We start from the raw sequence: 20,519 nt of genomic DNA on the forward strand, positions 1-20,519 counted from the left end.
TTAATGCATGCAAAGATTCACGGTCATCTTTAGACATATTGTTATTAAACCTCATTGTCCTCAGATCATTAGTATCCTGCATCAATCGGTTAATGTCCCTGGAGATAAAATTAATAACCGTCTCTACTGGATGAAATGAAGTAGGGGGAAGATATTTACTTTTCTTCCGTAGGGAAAACTGTTGTAAAGATAAGGATTCAGTGTCCCGTGTTACCGGTTCCACCACCCGATCCTTAAACTGCACCTTAAGTCGCAACAGTCTATAGAATCGTTGTAAATCAATATCCAATGAAAAGGTATCTAGTTTAGAGGAAGGACAAAAGGATAAGCCTCTCCGTAAAACCCCCAACTCAGAAGTTGTCAGTACCTTTTTGGAAATGTTAATCACCAGCGTTGTCACTTCTTGTACTTGGTCTTCCCGGTCACTCGTGCTGGTCGTGCTTTGACTGCTGCAGCTATATTCACTGCTGTGCCGTTTCCCCCACGCTCCCCGCTGCTTGAAGGGGCGCTGTCTTCGCCTAAAAAACAGGAAGAAACAGATCCGGAGGAATCCGTGGCTTGCTGCGACTGTGAGTCATCTGAGCTTTGTGGATCGGATCCCCGATACTTCGCCCGCCGTGTCCACACATGCAACTCGGAGTATGTTGTGTACATGCTCAAGTGCCCGTGTGGGTTGGCATATATTGGAGAAACGATACAACCCATACGTGATAGGATTAGCCAGCATAAGTCCACGATTAGGAAGGAGGTGGTGAAGTTACCAGTACCTGCACACTTTAAGATGGCCCGACATTCAGCAGCATCCCTCAGGTTTCTTGTCATAGAGTCTGTTGCCCCCCCACGTCGGGGGGGCAACAGACTCTTACAACTCCAGAAAAGAGAAAAATTTTGGATACATACATTACAGACCATGCACCCTAGGGGTTTGAATAAAGAGTATGACCTATATGCATTTACCTAGTTTATATTATTCTGTAAATTATTGTGGAATGTAGAGAGTTAAGGGATTGGGACAAAAAGATGTATGGGCACACAACCGAGCAATCTTTGCAGATCACCAAATATTTCACATGTCGATTGAATTTAGTCAGGTCTTTTATAGTGTAACTAATCTTTATGAGATGATGCATGTTGTTGAAATATACTAAATGCTGTTTAACTTTCTAGATTGAATTGATCTGTAACATAAGGGCACTAATTTGCATAATGACGAGAGGCGTGTACTACCTATGCTTTAAATGAGGTTGTGATGTTATGGCAATCATTTATGCTTGAGAAAGAAGCGGGAGCTTCGAAACGTTGCATGTTTGCTGTTACCTGTTGGTAAAGAATTTTTTTTTAATTGCACTGAGTTGTCTTGACTTTTTTGTTGGTTATATAATTTGTCCACGAACGTGGACTAAGTCATGGACTAAGGGTGAGCTCCACTCCATTTTGTACAGATATATATATATATATATATATATATATATATATATATATATATATATATAGTGCTACTTGTACAAGTTTACCCTTTCTTTTCCCTTAGGTAAAATGCAATCTGTTGTAACTCTGCAGAAAAATCCTACCCCATATCTGAATGAAATAAACAATCCAGCTGCCAACACAAAACTGATTAGCAAATACCATTAGCACAAATACAGTGTATTTGTTTATCAGCAGTTGCTTATAAAAATGAACAAACAAACAATTAAAAACAAATTGCAGTTCCTTTCAGCATTATACAGTATTTTTTTTTAAAAAAAGCTGCTATTTTAACAGTCATGGTGCTCTAACTGCATTGTCAGTATTAACTGGAATATAAACTCCTTTGAACAAAAATGGCGGCGTCCCCAGTGTATTCTTGTCCTTAGTTTATGTAAGTCCAAGTCACCCGAGAAGTCATTTCTGTAGCAGGGACCTCAGTCTGATATTAAATAGCAGTCAAGTGTAAACGGTTCTGTATTCCTTATCAATCCACAGAGTATCCAGCCATGTAGCTGACAGTTCCAATGCCTTGCACTGATTATCTGTAGAGGTGAAAACAAGAAATGTATCCGACTTCTAAAAAACATCAAGGCATTAGGTGTTTGTCTTGCACCTTAAACACTGTCTGATGTACAGCATTGTAAGAAATTTATTTATTGTGGGCTGCTACTGTTAAATAAAATATTCCTCTGATGTTTTGATTTCGCTTGCCTCCATATAAATGGTGGAGGAATGTTCATTAAAGCAATGTTATGGGCACCTTGCAATTCTGTAAAACAGTTATGCACCCAGTCCAGGAGCATTAAGCACCATATATATATATATATATATATATATATATATATATATATATATATATATATATATATATATATATATATATATATATATACTGTGAAATGTGTCTACTTTACCAAAGTCAATTCTTGATAATTACTATAACATGAGTAGATCTATTGTTCAGCACATTGGACAGCAAACCTATCAGAGCTGATTTTGTACTGGAATCTCTGCTGTCCAAGGTGCTGGAAAGTTTTTTTTGTTTTAAGATGCTAGGGACTTGAATAGTGCCTTTCTGTGATATCTGTTATCCAGAAACCCATTATCCAGAAAACTCTGAATCATGGACATGCCATCTCCCATAGAATCCATTTTATCCAAATAATTAAACATTTTTCTTTCTATAATAATAAAACAGTTATCCCAACTATGAATCCTGATTGTATAATGAATCCTGATTGGTTGCAAAACAAGCCAAATGTATTTTTCCATTTTTAAATGTTTATTTTTAGCTGACTTAAGGTATGAGGATCCAAATTATGAAAAGATTCGTTATCTGGATAACTCCAAGTCCCGATCATTGTACATAATAAGTCCCATTCCTGTATAGAACATCGTATAAAGGACTTGCTCAGCCTCACAGAAGTTACAGGTATGGGACCTGTTAATCAGAATGATTGGGGCCTGGGGATTTCCAGATAATGGATCTTTATGTAATTTGATAAATTGGATATTCATACCTTATGTCTACTAGAAAATCATGTAAATATTAAATAAACCCAATCGGCTGGTTTTACCTCCAATAAGGATTGGCTTGGATCAAGTTGGGATCAAGTACAAGCTACTGTTTTATTATTACAGAGAAAAAAGTGATCATTTTATAAAATTTGGATTATTTGGTTAACAGATCTGCTTTGTTTATACCACGACTATGCAGAAATCTAGACAATGTATCAGTTTTGAGACAGTGAAAAAAACAGATAATAGGTATAATGTTTACCTTACTGATACAAAACCTCCAAACAATACACAGGAAAAGTAAAAGATGTTTGCGGTTGCCAAGCACACATAAGCATTTAAAATTGTATCTGTTGTTGATTTGCATGTCTTATAATAAAACATAAATAATGATGTGAAATGTCAGTTTGTAAGCTCTCAACTTAAAATAGACATTAGAATCTGAGAGGTTAAAAGGTGAACTGGTCAGCTGTATATCAATTTCCATTAACAGAGGTGTATTGAAGCTACAGAAAGCCCCATTCAGAGGATGGCAAGTGGATTATCAGAAATGTTAAGAGTGTGTAATCATGAGGCTTTGAAATGGGCTGTTCAGAAGATGTTATCACAGAATGACTCATGTCTGTTTTCATGTTCGTATTGAATAGTGCCAGATTATTCCATAAAGACCAAATACAGCATTGGTAGAAAAATAAAGAAATGGAGAATGGAGTCCTTATAATTGACTTGTGCAGTGTATATTTGTACTTTTTAAACTACCACTAAAAGTCACAGATATCTTATTAGAGTATGATCATTTCTTTATTCCTACCATTTCTGCACAAGTCTGGAAACCTTTAGGAAGGTATGAGAAATAGCATATTTAATATTAATAGCCTAATGAACTTGTATTGATATTCATGGCTTCCAGTTTGTGAATATTCCCATATTTTTTCAGTGTTTATTTTATATTTGCATTACTAATTCTTATGGTAAAACACCTCTTTGTATTTTTTCCTTTGTCAAATACCCTTGTTTCTGATGCCAATAAATACCTTAGCACTGAAAAGCAGATTAAAGGTTATTGTAGAATAATTGATTTGATTTCCATTTACTCTTTTCTATTAAATGCCAATAAGCCTGTAAGGCAGGCTGTGCATTCATTTATCCTCTTATGTAAACATTTTAATAGTATTACAGTAAAACACATGATGAAAGAATCTGCTTTCGTATTCTCGCATTCCTCTCAATCATTTCTACTAAAACATAATTATACTTCATTATTGTTCTGTACAATAGTCATTTTGTTTCTACCTAATGTGAGGAGAATCAGGAGCTTAAGAAAATAGTACTGATGATCCCCTTTCTCCATGCAATAAATAGGCATTACACCTAAGGTGCCAAATGGATGTAAGGATTATGTGCACTATAATTAAATTACACAGCACAGGATTTGAGATGTACCTGTATATACTCACAGAATGCCAGATAAGGTGATTAAAGAAATGAAAGGCACACAGTAATATTGACTGAATGCATCTTGTTTGTATAAATACATTCTCAGCTGAATATAAAAATAAGTTGTGAGCAGAGGCTTGACATTAGAGTCATTGGTGCAGGTGCCGTATGGAAAGTGAAATAGATTGTTCGCCATGGTTTTAACGCAGAAACATAGTATTTTTTTCTTAAAATTCGAGCATAATTGCTCCCACATGTAGTCTTGTGTTTTTACAGTATGTGTGTGTTTGTTTACAATTTCTTCTTTAAGGTCCCTACAAGGGTCCTCTTGCACAGAATTAGTGGGACAGAAATTATTGCAAGAGCACATATCGATCCTATGCAAATATTAAGGATAAAAGATTAGCCAAACACCAATAAGGGCTTCATTTTTTTAGGTTAAATAGATGTTGCTTAGATTATGGAATCTCTCATGCAGACCTGTGAGACAAATTTCCTCTGCAAATCCACTGCATTTTTTTTTTATTTGTGATCTAATATTAGTGATACCCCTTCAGTGATGGCTATCCTGTACAGTCTTAGAATTTGTATTTCATAAAACCCCATATAGAGTAGCTGTTTATTTAATGGTGGCATAGAAAGATAAAATGTCAGTACTGGTATGGGATCTGTTATCTGGAAACACATTATCTAGAAAACTCCGAATTATGCAAAGGCCATCTCCCATAGACTCAGTTTTATCGAAATAATCCAAATTATTTAAAATGATTTCCTTTTTCTCTGTACTAATAAAACAGTTCCTTGTTATTTATCGAAACAAATATATAATTAATCCTTATTGGAAGCAGAACCAGCCTATTGGGTTTATTTAATGTTTACATGATTTTCTAGTAGACTTAATTACACAAAGATCCATTATCCGGAAAGCCCCAGGTACCGAACATTCTGGATAACAGGTCCCATACCTGTATAGGCAAATTTCTTTGTTGCTTGACTGCTTGGTAGGCTAACAATTTTGGGGATTCAGCTAATCTGAACCCTAATTTGTATATGAAAATTTGCATTAACATTTTAAAAAATTCACTTGTGTTCTGCGCATCAAAATTGTCAGATTTTTCCAATATTCTTAGGGTTCAGATTCAGTTTGGCAAGACATATGGATTCAGCTAAAATCCGAATCCTGCTGAAAAAGGCTCAGATTCCGCTGAATCCTGAACCAAATCCTAAATTTGGTGGGTCCCTCATTTTTTACACACTGGGGCTGGTGGGACACCAGAAAAAAACCCAGTGGGCCCGCTAGGTCAGTCCTGCTCGCCATGGTCTCTTGAGGCGCTGCTCATCTGAACTACTTCCTGACCTCCCCCTGTCCCAATCACAGCCACATGATGAGAAGATACCACTGGCAGGGGGAAGGGGGGGTGTGCGGGCCCTTGCTGGAGACCCCCTCAGTCTAGCGCTGCACACCCTTCATTGCAATCCTTGTGCCTCTGCTTTGTACCTATTAATTTGATTGCCTGCAATAGAATTCCTTATAACACAAGCTTGAATTGTGAGTTGTAATGAAGCCATTTAAAATGAAAACCTGCATAATGGGTATGGGTATAATATTTTCCCATGGATGCACACTTAAGCACTCACACCTATGCATACAAATACATTTGAACAGCATAACTTTCCCATCTGCATGTTCAAATGCACTTATGACTTATAGGTGGTTTTTGTCTAACAAGTTTTAAAAGCATCAGGACCACAGTCAAAAAGACAGTACACAGATGGGCTTGCTTATCATTAAGTGGAAATATGTTTTCACTGTAGCCTGTTTGGATTGGTGAATTGGACAGCCCAGTTAAGATGTGCTTATTTAAGTCAGAAACAACTTGTCAATGGTCATTTATGGTTTGAGGCAAGGGATACTGTCATTAAGAAAATCAAAACAGTTAATTTATGTTCTGAATAAGATTTTTGCCAGTACTCCCTTTTTACATTTGATCCACAACGAAATGTCAAAGAGACGGGGGACTTTTGTTTAAGCTTAAGCAATGTTGACATGCAGTATACTTCTTGCAGAGATAATATAAAGTCACAGTCTGCAGAGATCAGGAATGAAAGCAGTTTGCAGAATATAAAAAAAAAACAGAAATGTTGTTGATGGAGGAAAAATATGATGTGGTTGAACAAGTAATTATTTAGTATTGGTAACTTTTCATTCCCCCTTGTGTTTTAATGTTATTCTTTGGTTGGTTGCTTTGTGAATTTCACTGGCAGAGGTTAAAGTAATAGGTGTAATGGATTTTTATACTTTGTAATTCCTTCAGCCCGTCCCAGGGGACTGTAGAACCATTCAGTATTATATCTGCTTTAAACTCAGTTGTTTATTATTTTGCAAAACACACTAAATAAGTGATTCATTCACTGACAGTGAAGCTACAAATAGTGACCCAAAGTTACATGCACCTATTTCACAGAGTAATGGACTTCATCTGGTATGATGCTCTACATAAATCATTTTTAAATTACCTTCTTAACACATCTGTTTGGGACCAGATTTTATAATAAAGGGGCCCTTTTTCAAAAATCTTCAACTAAAGACATATTTCAAGTATATATGGAATAGGATTCTCTTGGCTTTCCTTTTCCTAACAAGGCATTAAGGGTCATTTACTATGTGCAGGACAGCGTGCAAAATGCAAAAAAACAGGCACAATCCTCTAAGTTTATTGTACTTTGCACCCTGAAATGCACATTAAAATTGCTGCAGGTCTCTGCACTCCAAAACAAAGTAAGTGCAGAGACATGAATCCTCCTATGAATAAAGCTCTTCCTGCATTTGGCAGCACTGTATTCATGAGGGGCAGGTGACATCTACAGTAGCTATATGTTCCTGCCAGTCCCTTACTCAACATTGGACTGGGGCAGCAGAGGCCCACTGGGTTCTCTCCCAGTGTCCCGTTGGCTCAGGCCAACCCTGCCCTTACTTGTGCATCAGGTTACAACATGGACCTGTACTTTCTGCCAGTCATATGGCAAACAATAAGAATAGGTCTGCTTTGGGCCTGCTGATGATGTGCTCTGCACTTTGTGCAAGGTGCAGAGTGCAGCCATGTCCTTGATGGAAGTTCTCTTGAATGAGCACTAAGAAGCCTCAGAAAAAAACTCCTTTAATTAGATGAGATGCTGTGACGCAATTTTCTGTGTTAAATGGGATGTGAGTTAAATGAGTTTAGTTATTCGGACACAAAATCCAAAGTCGCTTCATCTGTATTTATAAATTTTCCTTTACATAGACCTATTTATATGTCTCTATGAAAGCCAAGCTTAATGAGGGCGAAGAATATTCCTTCTCTGTAATATGGTAAGGCATTCTCCATTAAAAGTTATACTCTACTGGAATAATGAAACCAGATAGATTGCAGTGCTGATCTAAATCTCATCTTATTATGATTATATCATTTTAGTTCAGTGGTGGAAGAGCAAGTGTCAGCATTGCATATTGCCCCTGGCATTTCCCCCCAGACTACAGTAAAAGCAATACCCCTATGCCATTTTACATAAGTGCACAATTGCCTGGTTAATATAAGCAATATATTTTCTGTAATTTTCAAGTGCAACCACGCAGATAAGCAAGCCCATCCAGCAAGCCATGCCCTCATATTTTTTGTATAAAGCTGTAATATATGGAGTAGCACAGCAGTACTACTGGATTTTATCTACTTTACAAGCTTACTACTTGAAATAGTTGTTGTACCTCATTTGAAAAACCTTTGGTGATACTGCCATTAAAAATGAATATTCAAAATATTAATGTGCATTAAAAGTCACCTATAGTTCATGTTCTTGTTTTTCACTGATAGGTCTGCTTTTGTAAGTAATTGTTACTTGAAGTTCCTAAACCTGACTTTTGCCCACCTGACTGTCCCTTCTTAACCTGTCAGTTAGAGTTTCTAATGTCAATGGACTCCTGATGCATAAATATGGCAGCCCACTCATACAGGAACATGGGGGGTCATAGGTAATGTAAAAACATTGGGTAAATACTTTTCTAGTAAAATTAAAAATAGCATACAAAGTTTTGATAGATGTAAAAAAAAGGTTTCATTTCTGGTGTTGGTATCACTAAAAACACTAAAAATGTATAAGGGAAAACCCCACTCTACCCCACTCCAATAACTGGGCCTTTAAGAAACTTTCCAACATATATGGATACATTTAAAAGCAACATAGTTTGCGTTTTTTGGAAAAATGTATTTATTTCCTAAAAAAAACAAAATTTAGGCTAGCTGCAATGCAAATGGGAGCCCTACAAACAAATCTAGATAATTGTATACTAGTCTGTTGGATAAAATCATTAGGTTTTCTGTTCACCATCAGCTCCATTGAATGGATATTGTACATTGACGTTCATAAAGATACCTTGGGGATATCTTTATGGAGTTCATGAATAGCGCATTGATATGTGTTTTAATCTGTAAATTTGCAGCATACTGTAACAAAATATCTGCATTATGCATGTCTTTATGAGGAGCTTTCTGCAAATAATGAATTATCATACTGTCACAACAGAATACATTGAGATTTAATTGAGATCTTTCCTATGCTTCAGCAGAGGAACTGTTGTTCATATAAGGTACTAAGAGGAAGAGTTGACCTAGAGTTCAAGTGATATTCCTAAATATATTCTTGTGTTGGTCTATTTTCCTTGACATGTATTGCTGATAGTGTAACAAAAGAGTAGAAAGTTGTAGCATACCAAGATATTTCAACCTGATCCAGGATCCTAAATCACTTTTCCAGCTGCAGCCTCTTAGGCTGTGTGATAGATTGGTTAAAAAAGGTTATACCGACACTTTAGGAGGGATACATAATACAGGTATGGTACCTGTTATCTAGAATGCATGGAACCAAGCCCGGATTTGTGGAAAGGCCACCTAGGCCCAGGCCTAGGGCGGCAGGATTTTAGGGGGGCGGCATGCTGACCAACCACACCCACATTGGTTAAAAAACATTTCCCATGAAACAATGCTCATTGCTCCCGATGATGAAAATTTGCATGAATAAAGGGGAGGGGACAGGGGCGCCGAACGGCAGTGGGCCTAGGGACGGCCACTATGTAAATCCGGCCCTGCATGGAACCTGCATGGAACCTGGGGTTTTCCTGCGGTTGTCTTTCTGTATTTTGGATTACCATACCTTACTGATAAAAATCATTTAAACATGAATTAAACCCAATAGAATTGTTTGGCCTCTAGCACTGATTAATTATAACTTATTTAGGATCAAGTAGAAGGTACTGTTTTAATATTACACAAAATAAGGAAATCATTTTTTAAAAATGCGACTTATTTGACTAAAATGGAGTTTAGGGGAGATGGCCATAATTCAGAGTTTTCTAGATATGGGTTTCCTGATTCTTGGTTTAAATCATCATTTATACATTTCCCGGAAGTTTTTTCTATTTTCTGCATCCTCTTAGGGAAATATAGATATATATATATATATATATATATATATATATATATATATATATATATATATATAAGAATCCCCTATCCAGTGCACTCTCAACCCAAGGCCAACCGCCTGGGTGCAGGTCAAAAAGGAAATGTAATCGATACAAAAAAGCCGCACTCCTAGGTCTTATTAAATGGAAAAATAAAAATATTTATTGATTCAACGTTTCGGCAACAACACACGTGCCGTCTTCAGGAAGGTGATATATATATTTATTTATATACAGTGTCAATGACTGAATATTACATGCAATGTCTGTACCATCAAAGAATGTGTAACATTAACTGAATATTATTCAGTTCTAACATTCCTATCCAGTGGTTTAAAAACATAAATTAAACCTGATTAATTATTAATATTGTAGTATATGTGCTTAGTTCCATTTTATCTCTTGTATATATAAACACAAAGGATGAGCAAAATTTTTTCACCTATTAGAGATCTGCAGGGCCGGATTTACATAGTGAGCACCCCAAAGGGCCCAGTGCCGTTCGTTGCCCCTGTCCCCTCCCCTTTATTCATGCAAATTTTCAGCATTGGGAACGGAGCGATGGGGATTGATGCACAGGAAATTTAAAAAATAATTGTAACTCCTGCAAATCCCCAGTGTTTCCGAACCAATGTTGGTGTGGTTGGGCAGCATGCCACCCCCTAAAATCCTGCCGCCCTAAGCCCAGGCCTTTGTGGCCTCTCCACAAATCCGGGCCTGGAGATCTGTGGCAAAACAAGGATTTTTGTGTTTATTGAAAAATGTTGTGAATCTGTGAATTTGACCTGTGTTTTGAATCAACGAAGAGTAGGAAAAGGCACATAAACTGCTGCTAATTACTTTAACACAACATGTTTCGGACCACATGGATCCTTTTTGAAGTGCAAATACAAATAACACAATACACCTTATAACACCTAACTCTCAATGGATACTCTTCCTCTTAGGGACATTATCAATTTAACTCTAATTAGTCTAATTAGTGCTACAAAAGTGAATCTTTCTTTATCTCAATACAGTTCGTGGTCCGTATGCGGCCAATTGCCCCATTTAAAATAACAGCCTTTCATTTTCCAATGAGGACAAGTACATAAGTCTCTTGGAAATTGACGTTAAACAGTGAACAGCACATTTAAAAGTCGACTTTAACACGTTCCATTGTCAATTTCTTGTGATGCTGTATCATTTAAACAGAACAGTTGTTAAAAATATGCGACAAAAGTTGCAAAGCTAAAAAACTGTTTCAAAAACAGTTTCAATAACCTGTTACATAATATCATACTTGAAACTAGGTACTACTCCAAACAAAGTCTACCTATCAATTTTAATCCACATAAACATGTGTCTCTAAAGCATTTCAAACTCCATGTTTCATTTAAACATATGGGGGCTAAAGAATTTAGTTTCATGATCCAATTTGCATCTTTTGTTTAAAATCACCTCCTCTAGTCAATGGTGCAACCACCTCCAAAACCACCAATTTTAATTGTCCATGTGTATGTTTTGCTTCATTAAAATGTCGGGAGACTGTAGTGTCTGTTTGAGTACCCTGTATTCCTTACATGACTTTTGCACTCCTTTATTCTAGTTTTGATGTTCCTTCCAGTTTGCCCTACATATACTAACCCACAGGGGCATGTGAGCATATAAATGACTCCTCTAGAGTCACAAGTGGCATATAGTCTTTAAGTTGAACCCTAGTGCCTTGTGTTGGGTGATTGAGTTAATCACCTTTTATAATTGAAGGAAAACAAATAAAATGTAAACATGGAAATGTGACACAGGGGGGTGTCTATGTAGTGGTAGATACAGCTGGACATAAATCCCTAATGCTTTTCCCCTTCTTATAGCTAATCAAGATGGGTTCTGTAAATAATCTACCAAAATTGCTATCCCCTTGCTAGAATTGGCCAATAGTTTCTAATCACTTTTTCTATTTCTTTACTGTGCTTAACATATTTAGAAATAAACAGGATTCGATTTGTGCTTTATTTTACTTTTTTATTATGGTACAAAAGATCTTCCCTTTTTATAGTTGCTACATCTGCCATAGTTTGTGCCAAATCTGATGGTTCATAACCACTTTCCACAGAAATATCTTCATCTAGGGATGTTACGCATTTAGCACAAACAGAAATTGTCTTTTTGGAATGGCCCTGACTGTATTTGACTCTTAGCATAATATACTGTTTTTTTCTGTATAAACAATTTTCCCCTTATTAATGATGTTAATATGTATGTATATATATATATATATATAGATATATATATATATATATATATATATATATATATATATATATATATATATATATATATATATATATATAGGTCTCCCCTCACTTAAATTGATTTCTAAGTCATGTGTGTGTGGACCATTTTTCCAATATATATTAACATCATCAATAAGGGGAAATTGTTTATACGGAAAAAAACAGATAGGAACAGTATATTATGCTAAGAGTTTTCACAATTCAAATATATATATATATAGAGAGAGAGAGAGAGAGAGAGAGAGAGAGAGAGAGAGAGAGAGAGAGAGAGAGAGAGAGAGAGATAGTCATAAAGAGCGCACAACCACATGTCCAAATATAGCCTGGGTGCCAGTCCAATAGTATAATAGAATCTGCATCAAGCGATGGCACTCCTAGGAAGTTTAACAACACAGCAACTGAAATGCTTCCAACTCCAGTTGCAGGAACAAAGAACATGGTGCCAGATTGATACGGATCAACTGAGTAAAGTTTGGTTAAGCAGTGCAATGTAGCAGTGTTTACAACTCCGTTAATGGTGGCTTCATGAATATGGGTTTTGTACAATAGATACATACATTTTAGTCTGTACTTATCAAATTTTCTAGCATTTTCCTTAAGAAAAAAATGGTGCATTGACCTAGTATCCATCTGATGTGAAGCCCAAGTGGTTCACTGACTCCAGCAAAACACAATTAGTGAGCTACCTGGAACTGAAGAATTATTTTTCATAATGCGCATCATTTTATAAGATTAAGATTAATAATTTTACATGCACCTGACTCTAATTTAACACAGTACAACCATTTTGATCTATACTGTATTTGCAGTGTATTCCTTGTATTGTATTTCATAAAGAGAGGATCTAATGTACAACCAAAGAATGAACATGTATGACTCTCGTTAATGGAATGGGCATGTATGACTATAATTAATTAGTCACTGGTACAGAGACACTGGAAAAAGGACTGCATGTGCTTTTAGGCTTTTCTCTTGGAAAATGACAGGCTACCATTAACAAATTATGGATGACAAATGCATGAAAAATTTTCCCATAATTAGGTTAACTTGTACTCCGAGTGCCTCTTTCATTTGCTTGATGAATGGCCTCCTTAGCATGCCTAGGCCTCCTAGCATAGCAGATGTTACCAATAGAACACCAAGCAGTCGATCTATAGAAGATTAAGACATATGATTTTGTTTACATATATGCTATATACACATATATGATCAGCCACTCATATTGCTATTTTGTTATACATATTCAAAAAAGAGCACTCAGTCAAAAGCCTTGGGGAAAATATGGTCCCTCTGCGTCTATAGATGGCAATATGTTATTGTAACTACTGCTAATTAGTGTGCCTATCAATGTTTATACTGTCTCTAATCATAAAATTAGGCTGAAATCTGAGGAGTATTTGAACAGGCAAATTCTACTTATTTAATAAAATGAATTAATATATTTATATCAGATATATTACAGGTCTACCTTTGTGACACTGGTGCTCTTCAATTTTGCAGAGGAGTTAAAGCAACCAGACAGAAGTTTTGCCTGATCATCACTCTATGGGGCACATTTGCTTACGTGCAAATTTTTGCTTTAGAAGTCTCCACCTTCAGGCAACTACGTCAGATGTTTTTTTGTGACGAATACTCATATTCATTAAAATGCGCAATTACGTCTTGGCAGGAGAATGCTGACATAATTTCATCAGTGATGATTCGTTGGTGTGAAAATTTCATAATGCATTTTCTCTAGTGTTACTGTGAGAACTTCATTAACTTACTTTTCTTACTTCAATTTAAATTTAATGGGTATATTAATATATATGTATTTATTAGTGATGTTGGTGATATTGCTGGAAGTAGCCACATGAGCCCACCCTAAAAAAAATGTGGCATGAGCTTCAAATGTTAAAAAAAGTGTAAATAAGAAATGTTTAAGTTACAGCTTGTAAACATAATCACACTTTAAATATGAAAAAACGCCAGCATTTTGTCTTTTGCTTGTGACTTTTTGGAAAACAGGATATGATGTGACTGATATAATGATGTTGAGTATGTAGCTTTATATTATTAATTCGCCAGTCAGAACCTGGCGAAATAGACTTTGACAAAAAGGATAACAAATAGATACTTTTTTTACACTTTGATAAATTAGCATATTAACCATCGTTCACCTGATTGAATATTCACCTGGCATAACTAGCAAAGTGTGTTACCTTTTAGTTAATTGCCAATGTTGCTGGGAAGTGTAAATTTGGCTAATTTTCAGCAAAAACCCACCATTTGCTCTTTAGTAAATCTGCTCCTTTGTCGGAGCTACATCAAGACAACATCAAAAGTGTAGTGTGAAGCAGGGAAAGCTTTCCCTGGAAGCAAGACCAAATGTCTATGTATTGTGCCCTAACATATTTACCCAGAAGCGTAACTAGAGGGGGGCGGGCCCTGGCGCAGGACGCGCAGCCGGGCCCCCGCCCCCCTCCGTACACCCGGAAACTGTCCGGGAATAAGCGCCACACAGCGGCGCGTGGACTGCCGGGGGGCCCTGGCCCGCTCGCACCCCCTGCTCCCCCGGTAGTTCCGCCACTGTATTTACCTAATTGTTTGCTATTATATTGCATTAATAGACATTTCCAACCTCATTAATTACTTTACCCCTGTAAATAGGTTAAATTTGTGTTTTCACTTTGCATGTGGACTTGGACCAGACTCTACCTCGAAATAACAATTTGAATGTTTGCTCGAATGTTACCCTCGAAATACTCAAATTTTTCGTAAATTTTAGTCAACAAAGTTTGCACTAGATACACCCAATTTAAACAGGTCTTAAAAATTCACTATGCACATATAAAGGTTGCAGTATAATAGTTGTCTATTGAAGAATATTACATTGCAAACTTTTGTCCCCAAGATTACTCATTTACACTTTACATTCACTCATATTTGTTTATGTATTGTCAACAAGATAGTCAAGGTGCTTGCTGGGAGCAACAAATCTCTGTAGAATTCCTCATACATCCGATCAGTTTCTTTGTGAGTCTCTGCAATGCATGTGTGTTTCTCTATGTCAATATTAGTCAACAAGCAGATTTCCCTTAGGCTGAAGATAGAGTACATAAGTATAAATGTAGAATACAAATGGGTAGCAATTAAACTATTAGACAGATGGGCTCCTTAGCTGAGTGCTTCAGAGACTGCTTTCCTGTCCATTTTCTATCCACTGTCTAGATGTCCTGTAATTAAAAATTTACAATCCTAAGCACCCAACGTAGGAGAAGCAGTTGACCTGTAAGCAGCGCCTGTGGGAACAATTGTGGTGAGCAATTTGATTAATCAAGGGTCTCTCTTACTTCAGCTCTGCACATCTAGTGGCTTTGCTGTAGGAACAAAACTGCAACCAGCTGGAGTCACGACCTTTTATTCCTCCCAGTAACCACAACAATGAGCCAGCCATTGTCCTGGAAAACACAGAGTACAATAAATTGGTGTGCACAATAGAAGTGAAATAATTTTTGAGCGAGCACGGCTCAGGGGGGGGAGCGATTGTGACATTTTCATTTAATTTGTTGATGGATTGTGAGGAATTGAGTTTTCTCCAGAAAAGAAAAAGTAAACCCCTCCCCGGGGTCATGTTTTCTGCAGACTAATATGTGTTCTGAATTCACAGGAAACAATGACAGGTTAGGAAAGGTACTTGTTTTAAACTATAGATTTGTTTTAAACTATCTTGTATAAGATAGAAATTATACATCCTTCACAGCAGTCCTTGAAGAAAATGTTTTTCCACCACTGGCTACTTTGTCACTGGTTCACACACACAGGGGCACATTTACTTAGCTCGAGTGAAGGAATAGAATAAAAAATACGTTGAATTTCGAAGTATTTTTTTGGCTACTTCGACCTTCGACTACGACTTTGACTTCGAATCGAACTAAAAATCGTTAGACTATTCGACCATTCGATAGTCGAAGTACTGTCTCTTTAAAAAAAACTTTGACCCCTACTTCGCCACCTAAAACCTACCGAGCATCAATGTTAGCCTATGGGGAAGGTCCCCATAGGCTTTCTAGGCAATTTCTGATTGAAGGAAAATCGTTCGATCAATGAATTGAAATCCTTCGAACGAATAGCACTAAATCCTTCGGCTTCGATATACGAAGTCAAAGGATTTAACTTCAACGGTCGAATATCGAGGGTTAATTAACCTATATGCTAAACATACTCATGTCTTTTGTTTTGAATTGCTGGTTCCTTCTGCTTTTTTGAATAAGGTGGTAGGTGCAAAGTACAGGATACATGGATGTAAGGAAGACCTGGAATTAACACTTGTGTTATGGAAGTGTTACTTACAGGGTTTACTTTGTGTGTTGGGCCTACACAAACACACAACTTACTTGCATCAAATTAATTGCACCCTGATGCATTTTCTAGCACTGTGATCAGATCTTGCTCTCATCAATGCCATCAAAATGCAAATGCAACTTGGATACAATTTACATAGGTGGATGATAAAGCATCAACTTTGGCAAAATACAGTAAGTCTAAGTGCACAACCCATTACTTAGTGGATTTCTGGGAAAATGGCTGCATTTAGTGATGTGTGTGTGTTTGAGCTTTACAGCTTGCACTTGGGCTTGTAAAGCCTTTTTATGCAAAACATTTGTTGAAAAGACATTTGTACATTATTTGGAGGCCTAAGGTCCAATATCATACCGACATTATCTGTGCCAGGAAATTTGCTTCTGGCCACAATGTGAGTTCAATACTAACTTCCACACTAAAGTGCAGAAATCAATAACCCATATAGATGATTTATAGGTTAAAGCTTCCCCATATCTAAATCTGGGGACCAGCATACATCTTTCTTAAAGAAAGCGCTGACTATATACTCATAGGGGATTTCCCATAAACAAGTAACCAACATTTTCTTAACCCTAAAACTTTAACTACAAATGTAATACTAAACAGTCCCATTCTATGATTAAAGTTCTATCTTGCCTTCACATTAAAATGCCAATAATCACAGGCAGTAACGCACATGCAAGAATCTATTCTGGTTGAATTTGCAGTGGGGACCTCTAATAGGAGAATGTTTTAACTTTTAATAATATAACTCAACTTAGGGGGTCATGGCTCTGCTTTTAATTTCTCACTCAGGTACCAAGCAGTTGGTAAATGAATCTGTGGAAAAGGGGTAGACAATTAAATTTTTATTCAAGAAATCTCCTTGGTAGGAGGCCTAAGTAAAGACTGGGTTAATATTTTTTTGTTTTGTCAAAATTTCATATTAGTGAGGAAGTTGAAATCAGGAAGCAGGAATGGTTCACATTATATTATTATCATTGTTATTATTATTATTATTATTATTATTATTATTATTATTATTATTATTATTATTATTATATTCATGTCATAGTTCACTCCAGCAGCCTTGGTTGTAAGGATACAAAGGAAGAAAAAGAAATGACCCTTCACATTGCACCTTCCCATCCATGTGTTGTAACCATACGATTGAAGTGATTGATAAAACTTAACTTTTAATATGACCAGTAAAATTATGTCTAGATAGCAATATTAAAATATTGGTTAGGCAGGAGGCTGATTGACTAAAAAGCCAGGGGTAGGAGGGATAAAGTCACCTGAGAGTGACTGTTGGTTGGAGCAAAACAATCAATCTTTTCAATTTCTTGACGATTATTCATATTATAGAGGTATCAGTACACCACCAGCCACCCCTTCTCCCACCACAGGATCCCTCCCTTCCGGTCTACAATCACCATGCAGGGTGATTGAGGTATCAAGGCCTAAAAAGCAGCCTGAGTGGCAAGCGGTTATGAGTTAACCAAAATGATCAAAGTGTTGTTAGCACGTTCTTAGCCCCACGGATCGTCCATTAACCAACCCCTTCACCCTCAATAAGTGCCCTCCCGATCCGTTCACCCCAGCAAATTGCGTTGTCCCTATCCGACGCCTGCCTAACCAGAACTCAAATTGCGCCTGACGCGCGTTTCACCCGTTCAGTCACGGGCTTTATCAAATGCCTTTGATAAAGCCCGTGACTGAACGGGTGAAACGCGCGTCAGGCGCAATTTTAGTTCTGGTTAGGCAGGCGTCGGATAGGGACAACGCAATTTGCTGGGGTGAACGGATCGGGAGGGCACTTATTGAGGGTGAAGGGGTTGGTTAATGGACGATCCGTGGGGCTAAGAACGTGCTAACAACACTTTGATCATTTTGGTTAACTCATAACCGCTTGCCACTCAGGCTGCTTTTTAGGCCTTGATACCTCAATCACCCTGCATGGTGATTGTAGACCGGAAGGGAGGGATCCTGTGGTGGGAGAAGGGGTGGCTGGTGGTGTACTGATACCTCTATAATATGAATAATCGTCAAGAAATTGAAAAGATTGATTGTTTTGCTCCAACCAACAGTCACTCTCAGGTGACTTTATCCCTCCTACCCCTGGCTTTTTAGTCAATCAGCCTCCTGCCTAACCAATATTTTAATATTGCTATCTAGACATAATTTTACTGGTCATATTAAAAGTTAAGTTTTATCAATCACTTCAATCGTATGGTTACAACACATGGATGGGAAGGTGCAATGTGAAGGGTCATTTCTTTTTCTTCCTTTGTATTATTAACTATTATCTGACCTTGCACACCATCGTTTATTTTGGACGGATGGTGCTCCCCAACTCCTAATCTATTTCTTGGTTGTAAGGATCAGTTGATATTGGACCCCAACCAAAATGTTCTAAAACAATTTCCCTACTCCTAATAAATGTATGGAAAAAGCATGGTTAAAAAAACCCAAAGAGTCATAAGTGTATGTGCACAAAGTGTTTATTTATACAGCATCATCTTGCAAATCTACCCCTTCCACAAAGTGCCTTTATTTTTAAACCATATACACGCCCACCCCATTCCCATACACTGTTGTACCACATTGCCTTTATTTTTATAATATGTAGATTATGTTTTCAATTTAGTTTATTATTTGCCCAAACCTTTATGAATAATCTTCAGCCAAAACCAAAAATCATGGATTTGGTGCATACCTATTTTTGTTTTTATTTTAACAGTATCCCCTTTTTTTCTGTTGAAACTGTGTGTTGTATATTATTAAATTACCTTTGCCGTTAAAGGTCATAGAGTATGAGAAAAAAAGATAGATGATTATGCAGTAGATTTTGAAACTAAGGTTTCAATCCCTGGCCCTGATTGCTACTGTACTCTACATAGCACTGGTGCAAACAAAGGAATATATTATTGCCTGAAACCTAATGCATTAGTGAGCCCATTCCACCCACCGCTGAAGCAGCCCCCACTGCACTCTTACTATTCTTAAAAGGCCACCTCATCTTAAATGTAATTGAAAGCAGCAGATGGATGAAGAGATATTATTGCCTTCCTTAGATAGAGGCCACCTATTTTCTATTGCCATGTTAAAATTTATGAGCCTCTTATATTAGTGAGCTCTGCCACCATGTTCATAAATTATATCTTTTTTTTTGTAATGGCACTCGGTAGCTCTTTGTGATAATCACAATGCTGCCTATGCTAATGATAACACTACAGATGACATTTGTACATATCCTTAGTGTGTGATGGAAGGCAAAATGTTGAACACTGGATAAAGCAGAATCCATCAGATTAGGTGGTCATGGCTCTCCAAAGTGTTTTTTTTTAATATTTTGCTGAACAGTAGTAGGAGTGTTGTATCTTGTATCTGTCCATACCAATGGATAATGGATAAGCAAACTGTCCAATAATATATCAAGAATACTATTACAATGTTAAATAGGAAGTAAACATATTTTACACAAAGGTGATAATAATTAAACTATAGTTTTTGTTGCTTGTTTTTATCCTAGTCCATTCTATTTATTGGTCACCTATCATCTGTGTTATTATAAGTGTATTTAATTTATTTTTTACAGGCCTACCTGAGAGCTCCTTAGACAGTTTTATGTGATGTTTCAGTGGGATCCAAACCAAGAGTAATAACTAGTGACTGGCCCACCTAATGGAACATAATGAAAAGTGCTAATACAGCATACACATGTTGTATAGTATACACTGATATACCACAGGGAATAATGTATCACCTACTGTTCATGATTAAAACATTAGAATTTATCTCAGTTCATTCTTATATCCCTTTCGCACAGAGCAGGGTGTATTTGTCTGTGCATAATGTAGGTTTATACTTGTGACTCAATTCAGCATTCCTACATTTTACAAGCAAAATGAGAGAAAAAATTGGGAAATTTCCGTACACAGAAAACTTCATCACAATTTTTCATGCTAGCAAACGACCCAGAAAATAAATAAGGAAAC

Source organism: Xenopus laevis, chromosome 2L (genome assembly GCF_017654675.1).
Source record: "Xenopus laevis strain J_2021 chromosome 2L, Xenopus_laevis_v10.1, whole genome shotgun sequence".
Classification (NCBI taxonomy): Eukaryota; Metazoa; Chordata; class Amphibia; order Anura; family Pipidae; genus Xenopus; species Xenopus laevis.